The sequence below is a fragment of the Carlito syrichta genome, unplaced genomic scaffold (genome assembly GCF_000164805.1).
Source record: "Carlito syrichta isolate Samal-C Ts95f unplaced genomic scaffold, Tarsius_syrichta-2.0.1 Scaffold315923, whole genome shotgun sequence".
Taxonomy (NCBI): Eukaryota; Metazoa; Chordata; class Mammalia; order Primates; family Tarsiidae; genus Carlito; species Carlito syrichta.
Genome location: NW_007260019.1, coordinates 438,681 through 450,602, shown reverse-complemented (window position 1 = coordinate 450,602; position 11,922 = coordinate 438,681). Strand labels below are relative to the sequence as shown.

Here is an 11,922-nt window from a genome sequence, read left to right as displayed (position 1 = left end):
AAAAAAAAAAAAAAAAATCTAGAGATTAGTTGCCTTTATGAGCCTAATATCAAGAACAGAGGCCTGGGCTATCGCGGAAGCCTGGTATGTCATAGCAGATGCTGGTCCCTGAAATTCACTCTTTATCTCGAAGGCTGCTTATGTGAACACCTGTAACTCCCTGTCTTGTTCTGGCTTCAGGAATAGATTTGGCCCATATACACGACAAGCCAGAATTTCCAGAGTTAATGCCCAAAAGCAACCTCCAACCAATGGACAGGGAGTTAATAAATAACCCAGCTTCCTTACCCTTCAGCTAGGATAACTCTGAGACACCATCTATACAACCTCTCAGAATTCTTCAGTGAGACTGTTTCTAAATCTCTGAGGGAGGCTGGAACTATCCTGACCACACCTCTGAGTGAGAGCCTTCTCTGAATGGAGGTAGTCCGCACCAGAAGTATGTGTATCTGAAAAGAGCTGACATTCTTAACAGATAATCATCAACTTCTATTTGAATACACACTTGCTTACGTACAGAAAGCTTGCTATTAATCTCTAACTTTATTTCATGTTATTGAAAAGGATTTCATCCCCTTGTATAATTTCAATCCTTTTCAATTTACTGTGGCTTATTCAATGGTCTAGCATTTAGTCTATCCTAAAGAATTTATGTGCACTTGAGAAAAATGTGTATTCCATACTTGTTGGGTGCAGAGAACTTTTAGATTTAGTTGATTTATGATGTTGTTCAAGTCTTTTATAACCTTTTGACTTTCTGCCTACCTGTTCTATTCATTATTAAAAGTGGGGTACTAAAGTTTTCAACTGTTATTATTCAACTGTTTCTCCTTCTAATTCTATTAGTTTTTACTTTGTGTATTTTGGGATCCTGTTGTTAGGAGCATACAAAATTATGACTGTTATGCCTTCCTAATAGATGGACCCGTTTTCATTACACAATAGCCTTCTTTAATCACAAAGGAAATTAGAAAACACTTAGAGATGAATGGAAACAAAGACATTATATATCAAAATTTATGGGACATTGCAAATATCAAAATTTATGGGACAGTGCAAAGGAGGAAATGCATAGCTCTAAACGTTTACGTTCCAAAAAGAGGAAGATTGCAAACCAATAACCTAATTTTGCAACCTAAGGAATTAAAAAATTAACTAACTAGACCCCAATCTAGCAGAATGAAGAGAGATTAATCAAATAGAGAATAAAAAATAATAGAGAACTCTGGCACCTCTCCTCTACCTTGGGGAGGTGAATCTCCTCTTCCCCTCTCTCTCTCTAATTTACTTTTTAAATAAACTATATTTTCTCATCTAAAAAGAATAATAATAGAAAAGATTAATAAAAACAAAATTTTGTTCTTTGAAAAGATTAATAAAATTGACGAACCTTTATCTAGATAGACCAGGAGAAAAGAGAGAATGCTCAAATTTTAAAATCAGAAATAAAAACATAGACATTATTACCAATTCTACCAAAATAAAAAGGATCATAAGACAGTACTATAAACAATTGTATGTCAACAAATTGAATAACCTAGATAAAATGAACAAATTCTTAGAAACACAAAACCTACGTTCTCCACCCATTGTGTTGTACAACAAAATACATGAGACTGTGCAATTATAAAGAACATAAATTTATTTCCTCGTGATTCTGGAGGCTGGAAAATCCATCACGTTTCTGGCAGGTTCAGTGTCTGATGAGGGCCTTTGTCTCTGCTTCCAAGTTGGCATATGAAATACTGTGTCCTCAAAAGATGAAAGAGCAGAAGAGCAAAAGGGATGGAAGGGGCCAACCTGCTTCCTCAATCCTCTTCATAAAGCACTAATCCCATTCTTGAGAACAGAGCTCTCATGACCTTAATTACCTCTTAAAGGTCCCATCTCTTAGTACTGCTGCATTGTGGATTAAATTTCAACAGAATTTGAGAGGAGACACAAACATTCCAAACATACAACTTCAAAACAATACTTCCAGGGATCATTTCTAGTTTGTTTCAAACCATAGTGCCTACCGAGACTAAGTCACAAAAAAATAGGAAATCAGAATAGACCCATAACTAGTAAGGAGATTGAATTGGTAATCAAAAATCTTCTGATGAAGAAAAGTCCTGGACTTAATGGCTTCACTAGTGAAATATACCAAACATTTAAAGAGAACTAGTACCAGTCCTTTTTAAATTTTTCCATCAAAAAATAAACAAAAACTGAAGAAAAGGGAGCACGTCCTAACTTTTTTTATGAAGCCAGCATCACCCTCACACAAAAGCCAGATAAAGACATCACACGTCTTTATGAACATTGGACCAATGTTCCTTTGAACATCGATGCAAAAATTCTCAACAGAATACTAGCAAATTAAATTCAACAGCATAATAAAAGCATATCATATGCCATGACCAAGTGGAATTTATTCCTGGAATGCAGGGATTGTTCAACATAAAAAAAATCAGTTAATGCAATACACCACATTAACAGAATAAAGGAAAAAAATCATCATCTCAATTGTAATGTACAGATTCTCAAAGCAAATGTACAGATTCAATGCAATTGAATATTGCTAAGTTGTCAATACTACCCAAAACAATATACAGTTTGATGCAATCCCTATCAGAATTCCAATTATATTTTTTGCAGAAATAGAAAAAATCCCATCTTAGAATTTATATGGAGGTAGAAAAAACATTTGACAAAATTTAACATTTTTCATGACAAAAATACACAGTAAACTAGGAATAGAAGGAAACGACACCCACATCATAGAAGCCATACACAAAAACCCCACAGAAAACATAGTGGTGAAAGACTGAACATTTTTCCTCTAAGATCAGGAACAAGACAAGAATGTTCACTTTTGCCATATCTTTTTAACGTGGTACTGGAAGTCGTAGCCAGAACAATTAGGCAAGAAAAAGAAATAAAAAACATTCAAGTTGAAAAGGAAAAAGTAAAATTATCTCTGTTTATCACAGATTACACAAGTTTGTACGTAGAAAACCTTAAAGACTCAAACTGTTAGAGCTAATAGATAAATTCAGCAAAGTAGTAGGATCCAAATTCAATACACAAAACAAGCTGCATTTTTATACATTCACAACAATCTGAAAAGGAAATCATGAAAACAATTTCATTTATAATAACATTAAAAAGAATAAAATACTTAATAATTAACTTAAACAAAAAGATTAAAGACTAGTACAATGAAAACTATATAATGTTGCTCAAGGAAGTAAAAGAAGACATAAATAAGTGGAAACACATCTCATGTTGATGGATTGAAAGATGTCAGTTTCAGTGCAACCGAATATTGTTACGATGTCTACACCACCCAACTCAATACATAGATTTAATGCAATCCCTATCAAAATTCCAATTATATTTTTTGCAGAAATAGAAAAACTGCCATCTTAGAATTTATATGGAATCTCAAGGGACCATGAATAGCTAAAACAATCATGAAGAAGAACAAACCTGGAGGAATCACTTCTTGATTTCAAAATCACTACAAAAGCTACAGTAATCAAAGTAATATGGTACTAGTGCAAGACGGACATGTAGACCAAGAATAGAATAAAGAACCCAGAAATAAACCCTCATATATGTGTTCAAATGGTTTTTGAAAGGGCATCCAAACCATTCAATGGGAGAAAGGACAATCTTTTCAACAAATGGTGCTGGAAAAACGGAATATCCACATACGAAAGAATGAAATGTATCCTTACCTAACACCATATGCAAAAGTTAACTCAAAATAGATAGAGACCTAAAATCTAGGGCCTAAACTATAAAACCCTTAGGAAAATACAGAGAAAAGCCTCACAACATTGGATTTGACAGTAATTTCCTGATTGACATCAAAGTCACAAACAACAGGAAAAAAATAGACAAATTGGACTTCATGAAAATTTTAAACATGTGTGCTCAAAAGACAATATCAACAGAGTTAAAAAGAAACAAGTAAGGAGAGAATATTTGCAAATCATATGTCTGATAAAGGATGAATATTCAAAAAACTCCTAAAACAACAAAAATAAGGCCAAAAAAAAAACTCAACAAAAAAAAGAGCAAAGAACTTACATACACATTTTTCCCAAGAAGATATACAAAGAAACAATAAGCATGTGAAAAGATGCTTAATATCACTAATAATTAGAGAACTGTAAATTAAAACAGCAATGAGATGCCACCTCACATCCATCATGATGGCTACTATTAAAAAAAAAAAAAAACAAGCCGGGCTCAGTGGCTCAGCCTATAATCTCATGCTTTGGGAGGCTGAGGTGAGTGGATTGCCTGAGCCCGCGGGTTCGAGACCCACCTGGGCAACTTGGCGAGACCTCATCTCTACAGTAAATCAAAAAAGTAGCCGGGCGTGATAGCGCGTGCCTGTAGTTCCAGCTACTCGGAAGGCCGAGGCGGAAGGATCGCCGGAGCCCAGCAGGTCGAGGCTGCGGTGGCCGGGAGCGGCCACTGCACTCCAGTCTGGGTGACAGAGTGAGACTCCAACTCAAAAATAAAAATAAAATAAAGTGTTGATAAGAATATGGAGGAATTGGAAATCCTATGCACTATTGGTGGGAATAGCAAATGACACAGCACTGTGGAAAACAGTATGGCAGATCCTCAGAAAATTTAAAACAGAGTTACCATATGATTCAGTAATTCCATTTCTGGGCATATATCCAAAAGAATTGAAATTGAGGTCTCAAAGAGATATTTGTACATCCGTGTTTATAGCAGCATTATTCACCATAGCTAAAAGGTGGAAGCAAGTCAGTGTCCATTCATAGCTGAATAGATAAGCAAAATGTGATATAAATAAATATATATATACATATATGTAAAACTAAATATTATTCAGTTGTAAAAAGGCGGGAAGTTAGGACACATGGTGCAACACGGGTGAATCTTGAGGACACTGTGCTAAGTGAGTAAGCCAGTCACAAGAAGACAAATTATGATTCCACTTACAGGCAATATTTAGAGACGTCAAAGTCATAGAAACAGAAAGTGGAATTGTGATCGCCATACTTCTTCTGGGGAGTGAGAGAGAATGAGAAATAATTGTTTAATGGGTATTAAGTTTCAGTTTTACAGAATAAAGAGTTCTGGAACTGAACACTGGCAATGATTGCACAACAATGTGAATGTACTTTGTACTACTGAACTGTACACTCAAAAGTGACTACGGTGGTAAATTGTATATTATGTGGATTTTACCACAATAAAAAAAACTGAGAAAGGTTCCTTTTTTTATCTCTAAAAGCATTTTTTAATCTATTTTATCTGATAATAATATAATCTCTTGGGTCGGTTTCCTATTGCCTATGTGATAAATTACCCCAAATGAGGGACAACACAAATGTATTATCTCCCTGCTGAGGACGTCACAAATTCTAAAGTCAAGGGATACATGACTTTGTGGCTGTGGGAGATTCTAGGGGAAAATTCATTTCCTTACCTTTTCCATCTTCTAAAGGCTGCCTGCATTCTTTGGCTTGTGGCCCCTTTCTTCATCTTCATGGTCATCCACATAGCATCTTCAACTCTTTCTCTCTCTCGCCTGCCTTCTTCTCTCCTTCTGTCTTGTCTCTCTCTTCCCCCAACCCCAACCCCCACAACCCTGTGTCTTCTGCTTTCGTCTCATGTCTCCTTCTCTGCGTCCGGCTCTCCTACTTTCCTCTTTGAAGGACCCTTGTGGTTAAATTTGGCTAGCCTGGATTTCTAGGACCATCCCCCCATCTTATGACCCTTAACTTAATTATATCTGCAAAATCCATGTCGCCATGTCAGAAGACAATCCACAGGTTCCAGTGTTCTGGCGATTACTATGTAGAAATCTTGGGTGTATGTGATTCATCCTACCACATCATTCTGGCTTTCTTAGGTTGCTGTTTGCAAAATATGTATTGTGGTTTTACTTCTGGCCTTCAAATATAGAGAGGCATAATACTTCCCCTTATCCTGCTTTCCAAGTGCACCATTGCAGTGAGCATTAAGTATTCTTTGAATGACTTGGTTTTGGATTTTCCATCATCCTGGACTTTCTACTCCACATGCTTTAAAAATGTTGAAAGAATAATCGCTGTATATCAGTAATAAATATCTACTGAATGCCTTCTCTGTGCCAAGTGCTATGCTAATCTCTTTATATGAATTGCCACATTAGCTCTTATAACAAACCTGTGAAAGCGATGTTATTATCTGCATTATGTGTAAACGATGAGGCAGAGTCATAGAGAGCTTAAAGAACTTGCCAGGGTCATGGCACTAATAAGTGGCAGAGCCAGAATATAAACCCATAGAGTCTGATTTGGGAGCCTCCTTTCTCCTTAAAAATAGCACCTATCCATTACATTCAAGCAAAATCTGTTTTAATAATTTAATAGAAAGAAAGCATATATGATGCCATTGTGCAAAATTAAGTTTCTCCCTTTATCTATCTCTCTTTTTGCCTGTCAATCAATGTGCATAAAAAGATATCTTGAATTAGATTCCTCAAGTGTTGAGCATGGTTGTTTTTGAGTGATAGAATTTGGGGCATTTTTTGTTTGCTCATATTTTCTTTGTTGTTGTTTTCTGTTTTCTTCTTTTAATTTTCATGATAAGCGTGTACTATAATTGTTTGTTCCCCCCCCCCCATGGCTTTATAGAAATATAATTTACATACCAAAAAACTCATTCCTTTCAGGTGCATCCTTCAGCGAATTTTAGCATATTGACAGAGCTGTGTAACTCTCACTACAATCTAATCTTAGAACATTTCCATCACCCCAAAAAGAAAGCTTGCCCCCATTGACAGTTATTTCCCGTTACCACTCCTAGCCCTAGGCAAACACAAATCTACGTTCTGTCTCTACATATTTTCCTATTTCGGATGTTTCATATAAGCGAAATCATCCAGCGTGTAGTATTTTGTGTCTATCTTTTTTCGTTGAACATGTCTGTGACGCTTATCCAAACTGTAGCATGCATCAGCACTTTGTTTCTTTTTGTTGCCAAATAGTATTCCATCGTTTGGATATACACCACTTTAACTATCCACTCACCAGCTGATGGATGTTGAGCTGTTTCCACTTCTTGTATATGGTAAATAATGCTGCTGTGTACGTACACAAACAAGTGTCTGTATTTTCATTTCTCTTAGATAGCTACCTGGGAGTGAAATTGCTGAGTCCTATAGTAATGTAGCCAAATAGTCTATGTTTAACCTTTTAAGACACTGCAAACTGTATTTCCCAAGTGACTGCACCATCGTACATTTCCACCAGAAGCTACAAATGTTTCCATTTTTTCACATTCTTGCTAGCACCCATCACTAGTCAGCTTTCTGATTATAGTCATTCCAGCGGGTGTGAAGTGGTATTTCAATATGGTTTTGATTTGCACTTACTGATAATTAGTGATATTGATCATCTTCTCATGCGCTTGTCGGTCATTTATGTATTTTTTTTTAACAAAGCTATTACTTTCGTAAGATTGTTTATGTGTTCCATGGAACGAATTATTCAGATGACAACTGACCACATAGATACAGTAAGTGTGGCTGCCTGAGACTTGTTCTGTGCACTCCCACTGATGCAGCCAAAACACTGAGCTAATGTTCTAGCAGTTACATTACACCATTGGCTCAAATTAAGCCTGCGGTCAACTAAATACCCCAGATCCTGTTCTCACTGACCACTGTGGAGCCCGATTTCTCTCATTCTCTATTTGGGCAATTGATTTTATTGAACGTAAGTGCTGGAGCTAACAAGTATCCCTGCTGAATTTTATCTCGTCAGTTCAGATCCAATATTATCATCTGCACAAATATTTTTTCTTAATTCTGGTATCTTACTTTACCTTCTTTGCCAGCCCCTTTTGAGTGTCAAAATATTCAAGGTAGATGTTTTAACCACCACATTTCCTGTATTTTCTGTACCAGAATGAATTCACACTTTTCCATAGGCAACACAAGGACTCAATCACAACGCATGAAAGTTTTATTAAAAATAACCACCTCAAAAATAAAACTAATGTAGAAGACTTACAACTCTACATTTTTGTTTTTATAATCAACATAGGGACATACCTCTAATACATACATGACAAAGTTGTTAAAAGTAAGCACTGCTGTCCAACTTTGCCTCATTGTAAGAGCCACTTTTCATAGACTTCTGTTTTAAAAGAACAAGATTTATGAGAAAACAAAGTATATACAATGTCACTGAAATGTGGACGTATCATATGTAGGGCTTCTATCACATGCTGATTCTTTCTCATTTCACTTCAGGGGGATTTTTTTCTGGAGATTCTGGAAGTGACCATCCCCTGAATGGGCTAATTACTTTATCCATAACTCGTTCACATTCCCCCTCTTTCTCCAAACATCTTTTGGCTCTTCCCAATTCACTCTGACCTTCCGACCCTTCTCTGAAGTTCCTATGCAGAAGTGAGTTGTTCCTCCGCTTCAGTCCATAGTATACCCTTCCTGCTTTGTGCAGGGCCCCCTTGAGTTTCATATTCTGCCTTTTACACTCCGTTCTCGACCCCCACTCCCCCACTCTAGAGTATATAACGAATGTCCTTCCAATTCAGCTGGCATATGCTCGTTTGGATAAATGCGCATCCATAAGAAAGTGTTTGTAAGCCTATGTTTTTAAATTACATAAATAGCATTGTGCTAGAAATTCTGTTTAATTTCTTACTGTAATCCCTTCAACATGATGTTCTTGAGAGATATTCATGCGTTACATGTCAATCTAATTCAACACTTCTGTTTGTTGACCTTTATTTGATAGAATGCACATGCCAAACACACTGACCTATATATTTCTAGCTGGACCCTCATCTTGAAAAACTTTTCTTTGAACAGCCTTCAAAATTTACTGTACCTGCTGTTCTCTGTGCAGGTCAGAGAAACTGTTCACAGAGAGAAATTTGCAGTTTCCACTTATAGACAGTTTCTTGAGGTATGTATTCAGCAAGGAGATTGCTGAGTCATAAGATTATGCATACATAATTTCTATAAAATTGCCATATTACTTTCTGGAAGAGCTGCAGTCATTCACCTTCCCAGACCAGTAGTACAAAGGTTCTGTCTCAACTTATACACGCAGCAGCACTAGGTATTATCTGACTTGATTGTTTTTGCCACTCTGATGGATGTACTATCCCCACAATGCCCTGTCGTGCTCTTCTCTGATTGATGGGCAGGTTGCACATCTGTCTCTTTACATGATTATTAACCACTCAGCATTCTCCTTCTGTGAACTGCCTGTGCATACCCACTGTCTTTCTATTCTATCCCTTTTTCTATCTTTTTTTATGTTGCTGGCTTGTATTAATTCCCTGTGTATTCTGGCTATTCATACCTTAAAATTTTTAGGCATTGTGAAAACTTCTAGACTGTCACCAGTTACTTATCACTGTTTTTTTTTTTTTCTGTCCCACATTTATGTCTATTAAAAACTGACATAAACAAGCAAACCCTGTGAAAGGTGCAGGAAGCGACCAGGGGGGCGGCTCCCAAAATGGCACCGACACACCAGACAACCAAGGCCCTCGGTCCCGGCTTCTGTGAGCACAATTCCCCACGTGCGCGAATTTCAAACCTTCCCGCGCGAATTTCAAACCTGCAAGCCTCCAATCCGTGGCCAGCTTTGTTATGCGTCCAATAGGACCATCACACGGCGTTGGCCCCACCCTGCTCCCATGCCGCTCCTCCAATAGGAACACAGCACGGCCCCTTCCGGCCCCTGTCGGGCTGATAAATACAGCCCTCTCCCCGCAACACTCTCTCTCGGTCTCTCTTTCTCTCTCTCTCTGTCGCTCTCTCCCTCTCTGCAGTTCTCTCCCGCTTCCTCTCTCTCTTACTCTCTCTCTTTTGCTTTTTTCTCATTACAGATCCCCTCCGTAACAGCCGCTTTCATAAATCTCTTGGTCCTGGCCGGGTGTGGAGTCATTACTGGCACCGAACTTCTTTCACCCTGTACCCAAAAATATGCCAGATCACTTATGACTTCGAAACAGTGATCTCGAGAGACATTATCTATCGTGTAGGACGCCCTCTTCTTCTGCCACGGCCGCGTCCTCTTCCTCTGCCTTGGCCTGGGCCTCTCCCCACCACGGCTTCCCTTTTCTTAGATTTCACCTTAGGTTCAGCATCCACAAGCAGTGCATCCAGAGGTAAACTGTCTGGTAGAATAAAATATCAAATGCTATTCCCTCCAATACTCAGTGTTTCCAGCTGTACAGGTTCTCTGTTGTTCAGGGTCGTTTTCATAGCTTTAAGATGTGTATGCATGCTGACATCCACACCTGTGACTGTTCCCTGACTCTGTATTCCATTCTTCAGTACAATAGTTACGGTTTCGTGACTCAATGTCATCAAAACTCAAAAGAGCGAGCTGTGGCCCAGGCGGCGATGCACCTTCAAAGCCTGCAAGTCACCGGTGGGAAGACATGGCTCAGTCTTTAAAGCCATCTCCTGGGATACAGGCGAGACCCAAGAGCTAGTCGGCCTGACCCACTTTTCACTGTTAACCCGAGTCTTTCATTCTTGATTATTGTAAAATCCGTCAGTTTATTTCTTGACAGCTTGAGTATATGCGGCTACATCTAAGAATTTCTCAACTACCTGAGGGTAGACAGATATTCCCCTACATTTTCTTCTATTAGTTTTATAGTTTTCCTTTCACGTTTTGAAATTAATTCATTTTGAGATTTTTTTAAATGGGTCATTTATTCCTTTCAGGCAGATCTTTTTTTAAATGGGTCAAGACAGGGATTCAGATGTAATTTTCTCCATAGAGTAATACTTTTCTTCAAAGTATTTTCTAAATAGCTTATCCTTTTACGATGTACTCATGAAGTTGTCCCTATCACATCCTTACTTTTCATAGATGTGTAGTTTGATTTGGGAACTTCCCATTCTTTCCATTGGTCTATTTGCTTGATCTGCACCTAAACTTTGTAACTTTAGTTAATACGTCTTTCTCAAATGGCTCATTTTCTTGTAGAATGGTTCCATCCCATTGTTCTTTTTCAGCATTGCTTACTCATGAGCCCTTATTCCTCCATAAAAAGAATGTAAAATCAGTTAACCCTAATTCCAGAAATTCCTGCTGTGATTTTGATTGGAATTGTAATGAAATATATAAAACATTCTGGGAACAAATGACAGCAATACTAAATTGCCTCCAGTTATTTATTTAGGTTTTTTTCTTCTTTCTTTCAATGGAGCGATAGATCCCTGGTGGTTTTGTGGTTAGGACTTAAAAAAAAGAGCAACAGAGCAAAATTGTTTTTCTCAATAAAAGTCCTGTACATTTTTATTAGTATTGCTGCTTTTGTAAGTTACATCTTTAGATACATATAATTTTTGAAATGACATATGTGACTTTAAGCTTAATACAATGTTTTATATTTGTACTCCTATGGCCACCTCCAAGCTTTAGTTGAGGAAAGGAAACTGACATCTGAGGGATTCATCCTCCTGTTTGTAACCACATTTAATATTTATGTATTCATGAACACATTCCCCGTCCTGTTTCATTTGTGACTAGTGGCTGCAGTGAGCTGGAATCTTTGCTAAGATGGCTACCCGCACATTCCATTTCACATTGCTTTCCTCAAGGCTTAGGTCAGAGCTGTATGCACATAGACACGAGACAGCTAGAGCCTGAGGGGTACACAGTTGAATGGGAATCAGAAAACTTGAATCTAGTCCTTTCTCCACCTGACTCTGAACCAGTATATAGTCTCTCTGAGTCTCACCTTCCTCGTTCCTAATGCAGAACTAAATTCAAAGAATAAACATTCAAAGAGAAAATACATATATCATGTACAGAATTTGGCACACGGACCCAATACCTGCTATTTGTATCTAAAAGCAAGAAATACTTAAATCAGCTATAGTCAGGAGAGGAGCAATGA

The 11,922-nt window shown here is 37.7% G+C and overlaps 1 pseudogene; it reads right to left on the bottom strand.

Annotated features, from left to right (window-relative positions):
* Positions 1–10,036: 10,036 nt before the first annotated feature.
* Positions 10,037–10,375, bottom strand: LOC110594526 (annotated as a pseudogene).
* Positions 10,376–11,922: the final 1,547 nt, after the last annotated feature.